This window comes from Triticum urartu, chromosome 5A (genome assembly GCF_056163025.1).
Source record: "Triticum urartu cultivar PI428250 chromosome 5A, HENAU_Tu73, whole genome shotgun sequence".
Classification (NCBI taxonomy): Eukaryota; Viridiplantae; Streptophyta; class Magnoliopsida; order Poales; family Poaceae; genus Triticum; species Triticum urartu.
Genome location: NC_141877.1, coordinates 192,617,005 through 192,623,930, shown reverse-complemented (window position 1 = coordinate 192,623,930; position 6,926 = coordinate 192,617,005). Strand labels below are relative to the sequence as shown.

The 6,926-nt window shown below is 44.4% G+C and overlaps 1 pseudogene; it reads left to right on the top strand.

The window, feature by feature from the left end:
• Nucleotides 1-4,383: 4,383 nt before the first annotated feature.
• On the top strand, nt 4,384-5,955 carry LOC147970773 (FBD-associated F-box protein At5g60610-like; annotated as a pseudogene).
• The last annotated feature ends 971 nt before the right edge of the window (nt 5,956-6,926 follow it).

Genomic DNA, 6,926 nt, shown 5'->3' with positions numbered 1-6,926 from the left:
TATACTGTGGTCTTTAGCAGGCCGAAAGAGACAGTGGGCTTGTACTGGACCATGAAGAGCATGGGCCGCTAAGAGGCCGAAAGTCAAGTCGTATTGTAAATGGCCCAACTGTGTTGTGGGCCTTCAGCAAGCCGAAAGAGAAACCGGGCTGGTATTGGACCATGAAGGGCATGGGCCGTTAAAAGGGCAAAACTCAGGTCCGACTACAAATGGCCCAACTCATTTATGGTCCGTTAACAGGCTGAAAGGCACACAGGGCTGGGAATTGGCCCAACAATTAAATGGGTCGCTAAAAGGCCAAAACTCAGGTCTGACTACAAATGGCCCAACAGATATATGGGCCGTCACCAGGATGAAAGACACACCGGGCCGTAAATTGGCCCAACACTTAAATGGGTCACTAAAAGGCCAAAACTCAGGTTCGACTACAAATGGTCCAACTGATTTATGGGCCGTCAGCAGGCTGAAAGACACACCGAGCCAGAAATTAGCCCAATATTTAAATGGGTCGCTAAAAGGCCGAAAGATGTACATTGTGAAAATTGGCCCATCCACTGAATGGGCCGTTAACAGGCCGAAATCTCATCGGGTCGATATTGAGCCCAAATATATAGCGGGCTGTTAATGGTGTCGAACTGACGATGGGCTGCAATGGTGCCAAATCTTTAACGGGCCGTTGACGGGCCAAATTGGCACATCTCGTATGGGTTGTGGGCTTAAATGGACCTGACACAAGTAGGCCTTATATTGCCGGCCTGCTATTTTTTACTGGGCGGGCCTTTTTCACCGGAATGGGCCACTGTTGGGCCGTGCCACGTGTCGACCTATCATAGGCGCCTCCTGTCCAATGAGTGGATGACATCTGCCCAATGGTGAGGCAACACGTGTTTCCTCCAGCCAATGATGATTTTACACGTGCAAAATCCCCATTGGTCTGGGCTATTAACGGGTTATCGGATCCAAAACCAGACCCGATAGCTTAACGGCGTTCCGTTACGGTGGATGCCATGTGTCGGTCACCCTTGCCGAAAGCACTTCTGTGATGCGCGATTTCGTCATGGAAGTGGTCACTTCCGTGATGATAATGTTGGTAATGTCATGGAACACTTCTATGACAGCACAGGTATGACTATCTTGATTCTGTAATAAATTTTCCATGGATGTACATGCATGACAGAAAACGTGACCTACTGTGACAAACACGTATCATCACGGAAGTGTATTTTTTTGTAGTGATATGGATACCCACGAACTGCTGGGTTGGGCATGGTTATAGTTTGTGCTCCATGGATATCCAATGGATACCCATATGATATGTGGGGCCATATGCCAGTGACAGTAGAAAGAGCGAATCAATGGGAAATGGCAGGAAATATGCAACTTGTGTCATGAGTTATATGCTGCAGAATCAACCTCTGGTATGTCACACTTAAGGACTCATCGTATTACTTGTTACCTACTTATGCATGTAGCTTATGTTGTCATTTGTGAGTGAATGATGATGAGTTAATTTGATCTTTGGGAAGGCTTTATGCTGAATTTTCTATGCCCATGGAGCTCCATGGGTATGTGGGTATCCAGCGGGTTTGGGCATGGGCACAAGTTGTGCCCATGGATATTTGGAGGATGGGCAGAGGGTAGGAAGCTGGGTCATTTGTTGGATTTGGACTAGCTCCACCTCCCCCAAACCCGACCCATTGCCATCCCTACTATTTATAGCCTAGGGAGCAGCCCGACATGATAAGACATAAATGCCCTTCAATGATATGACCATTAGGTGGGTAGATATTTTGGGACAGCTGGCGCATAGCATAGCAACGGTCGGAAATTTGAGCTTTCAAATTCCTCAGGGCTATCATGTTCCTCATTTCTAGGCAATCCGCACTGGCGAATTCCTAACTCCTTAGTCAGAACAAATCCCTTAGAGAATGGAAGATCTTCGTCTCTGTCACTGAAGAAATTGACTGAACTGTATGAGATTTCCAATGGCTTCACTCGAAAAGGATTAGGTAGGTGTAGGATTTTGAGATGAGCATCACATGGAAACTTTTCCTTAGTTTTACCTCGACCCCTTTTATCAGTACGGTGTTTCCTATGACTCAAGAAAGAGAAAAACGAAACTAGTAAAACAAAAGTCTTCGAGCTTCATATTCCTCACATGAATATCAGGTCTTCAGGATCACACCAATTTCTTCACTTTCAAAGTCTTCAGTTGAAGACATTCATTTTTAGGGGTCGACTTTCTCTGTAAATATCAAACTCCTCATGGACTTATAGACCTGTGTACACTCACAAACATATTAGTCCCTTAACCTATAAGTCTTCAATAGACCAAAATCACTAAGGGGCACTAGATGCACTTACATCATCCTATATAGGACTACGTACCACCGTTTGCATGTGGCCCAAAGAGCTGTTTGTGTGATGTTTGAATACACAATGCACTACTTTGATGTGGCACCACGTATATAGGAAACCAAAAAGTCCCCACAAAGAGCGCGAGGTTCATGACGCGTAGTATCTGCTATATGTATGCCCTCATTCGACGCGCGGTATATATGTACTTCTACTGTATAGCACAAACCAAAAAATAATCATTCCTTGATGATCAAATTAACCTCTCTCTCATTCGGTCAAAGTGATGGAGGACAACCTCGCATGTCCACGGATGGAAGCGCCACACGCGAGTGAGTTCCTATATATAGGGCAACCACCACCTGCATGGTATTGCGTGAGGCTTCGATACCAATATAATGAACAACTTTGATGTGGAACCTACCTCGGGAACCAAAATGTCCCCACATGGAGCGAGGTTATGACACACATATATATAGATTATTCATGTTGCCCCCTATTTGACATGCACATATCCTATACCGTGCATATACATAACACAAACCAAAAAAGAACCATCCTTGTTGGTCAAATTAGCCTCTCTCTCTCATTGTACGTTCAACTGGTCGATGACGACCTCGTCGGCCCATAGAGAGAGGCACACTTGAGTGATGTCATAGGACAAAACCACCACGTGCATGCGCCCATGTGTTATGTGATGTTTGAATACCCAATGTGATGTTTGAATACCCAATGGTCGACTTTGACGTGGCACATGCTTCGCAAACCAGAAACGCACTACACCACGATGCGTGTAGCCCCCTCACTTCAAGCCGGTGGGAGTGTGTATGCATGTGCTCAAACTTTGATATGGAATCCCACCATGATCTACACCACACACCTACCAAGATGAATCCACCTTTTGGTCAAATGCCTCTCGTTGTCCGTGGAAACTGAAAACTTTGCGGGCTAAATAATGGGCATGTCGCTGATAACCGCATGAGGGAGAGTGTCCGAGAGGACCACCAATGCATGCATGTGGCCCAAACATTATGTATGAAAGGGATGTGTAATTCTTTAAATAACCAATTCATGACTTTGATGTGGCATATATGACTCACAAAATGATTAATAATCCCACACGGAGGTTCATGACTCGTAGTGTACTGCCGGACCCCTCCCCCACCCCCCACACAGACACACGCACCCCGCACCACCACAGCCACTCTCAGGCATGTCAAACTTTTTCTGCAGTAAACCTGTGAAGGAAGGCGGAGTGTCGTGTTAATTTTTTTTAAAAACAGACATCATTCGACCGTTTTTATACATTGATTGATTTCCTAGGGATTTAATGCGCAAAAATCAAATTTGAGCTACATGTGCACCAAAATGGGAAACAAAATCATATGTGTCCCTGGGTGCATGTTTCCCTGTGCAAGAGATTTCAAAATATTGAGAATATATATTTTTAAAATTCACTAAATCCAAAACTTAGTTGAAATTCATGAAACTTATCGTGGTGTCATATATGGACATCAGTGGACTGTGATATTGTATTTTTTCGTCAATGAGACCTGTTTTGATATAATCTTCTTACAAACGGGAGATTATTAAAAACTGGCAACCAATATCTCATAAGGATTATTTATTCCGATCATGTGCGTTAGACCGTGACATGCTTCCGTTAAGCAGTAAAGCGGCAGAATGAATCATCAATAAAACAAAATATATACGTGCTGCCACACACCCCGTGTGCCCTGCGAGCAGGCATGAGTTGACGAGATGCATGAGAGCAGTCTGCTGCGCAGGCATACCAAGAGGCGTGCGTGTAGTTATGCGTATTGACAGGAGGCGTGCGAGTAGTTGTGCGGAATGATGGTAGGAATGGCAGAAGTCCACCGCGCAGGCTCACCGGGAGGCGAGACACCTTTTGGCCATAGCCGCCTCGCTCCCACTAGTCTGTATTAATTGCGCGCCCAAGCCACTAGCCATAATAGGCGGCCGCACCCCCGGTACATAGTGGTCACCAATGTCTGGACTCTGGAGTGTATGAGGAAGGCGCCGAAGCGCACCATCGGAGGGAGTGGCGACGCCGAGGCTGGTGAAGCACCCGCGCAACGCGTGGAGCTGGGCACAAAGGTTGCCGTCTCCACCGATGAGGTCTCGCATGGGCAGCAGCATGACCTTGACTTCATCGGCGTCATCGTGCGCCCCCTAGCCAAAGCCGGAAGTCAAAAGCAACTCCGGCAACGACTGTGACTCCAACGGAAAACCAGTTAGTCATCTATATACCCATTTGTGCGGCAAACATATCATATGTTTTCTCTAGTTACTCCCCTCCCCCCTCTATAATTTTTTTGGAATACAAATCCTATAGTTATGTTCTCTCAGTCCATGAAATCAAAGTAATTAAGATCTGTTATATGCACATAGTGTATTGGTTGTTTTAATGTTATCCGTATAGAGTTAGTGATTAATTGTTTGTTCTGTACAAATGGTTTTTGCTAATAATCCGACTAGGGTTAGCTTGTGTGCTAATAATTTGTGGCCAGATCTTGAGAATTGATTTTGAATGTCCTACATATATGTTTGTGCCTTTTTTCTTCCAGTTCTTGAGAATTGATTCTAAATATCCTACATGTATGTTTATGCCAGGAGCAGTCCCCCTGGACCTGAGGAACCAGTAGAATCTCCGGCGGACCGCATCAGCAATCTCCCAGACAGCATCCTCGGGGAGATCATCTCCCTTCTCCCCACCAAGGATGGCTGCCGCACACAAGTCCTCGCAACTCGGTGGCACACTCTATGGCGCGTCGCGCCTCTTAATCTCGACTGTCATCGCCTATCTGTCGATGATGATTCTGAACTCCCTAGAGCCACCATCTCCTCCCACCAGGGCTCCATTCAACACATCTGCATCCCGGCATGCTACCTGCTGGACATACCCTACACGGTGGCCGCCTGGCTGACATCCCGTCAATTCGATAAACTCCATCAGCTTGAGTTCTACCATTACTACACTGATAGGTTACCACCAATAGGTACATATGTGCCCGCACCACCCATGCCCATCTCATGGTTTTCCTCCTCTATCCACACCGCCACCTTGACCTGGTGCCGTCTAGAAGACAATCTGGTACAAATGCTTCGACTACCACTGCTGAGAAAACTTTTGCTTGTGTTAGTTCATCTGTCGGAGGCCTCACTACACAGCATCATCCACTCCAGTTGTCCTGCACTGGAGCGTTTGGTGCTTGTTTTGGGAGCAGGGATCGATATCCCTTGTCTCAAAATAAAGTCGCCTCACCTTGTATGCATTGGAATTAGTTTTGAAGGACAGGAGCTCATCATTGAATATGCCCCTTCACTTGAAAGGTTGGTCCTTGATAGTTGTTATAAACCTTTGCAAATAAATGTGGTCTCTGCGCCTAAACTGGAGACCTTGGGTGCAATTCATGATCCGTTTAAATGGTTTGAGATGGTGTTTGCCTCCACCCCTATTGAGGTACTGTATATTATTCATGTACACTTTTGTAATTTGCATTTTTCATTTGTGCGCATAAGTTAAGTATCATCTTGGAGTACACTTTTAGTGCTAATATTATGCTCTATTCTCAATGAAGTGCTTGTCCATCCTATTAGTGGTGGAGGATTATGTCAAGACCTTATATATCAGTATGTGGTGTTTTCATCTCAACATCATTATTGCCTTGCTGCAATGATTTCCATCTTTGGAGAATTTGTATATAAAGGTGATGATTTCACCCACATTGAAAGCCCGTTCAGCTATCACTCTTTCAACATAATATTTTTTAGACATTAAATATTTTCAATCTTCATCTCTATTTAGGCAACAAAACATGGAGAAAAAGGTATAACCAATCGATGGTTGATAAAGCACGGGGATTTTCTTAGATCTCATGACATTCGTTTGAAGACAGTAACGCTGGAACGATATTCATCCAATAGTGCAACCACTAGCTTTGTCACATTCTTCATGTTGAATGCGAGGGCACTATTGCCATGAGGAATAAGTTTTTCAACAAGAAATTACTCATGGTTGCAAGTGTTGAAGAGCATAAAAAGATGTTTCATGTGGACCTAAGGGCTTCTGAATGTGTCCGGCTTCTATTTACAACAGCTTGTGGTCATCATGGAGCAATAGAATTATTGTACTAGGATCTTGATTTTATGGATTGGACCGATCCATTTGATTGTAACTGCTAAAAACTTTGGTTGAGTTAGATGTCATTGTCCTGTTCAATCCGGGTTATGTATAAACCTGATGAACAATTAATCCTCGTGCTTTTGTACCCTTTGTATGCCGGAGTTAGACATTGTTGCCCTTTTAAACTAGGGTTTGACCCACATTTTCTTTCATACTTGGCATTTGTGTTCCTATAGGTACTACCTCTATCGTGGTTTATTCTTTATTGGACCCCTTTGTATTTTGTAGTACCAAACTTTGACCTTAGATTTAACTAAGAATATATTAATGCATCTCATCGAAAATAATATTGTTGGATGGCTATTCCCGACTATGTTCATCTACAATATGCAATAATTAACTCTAGTACACACATAATCGCACA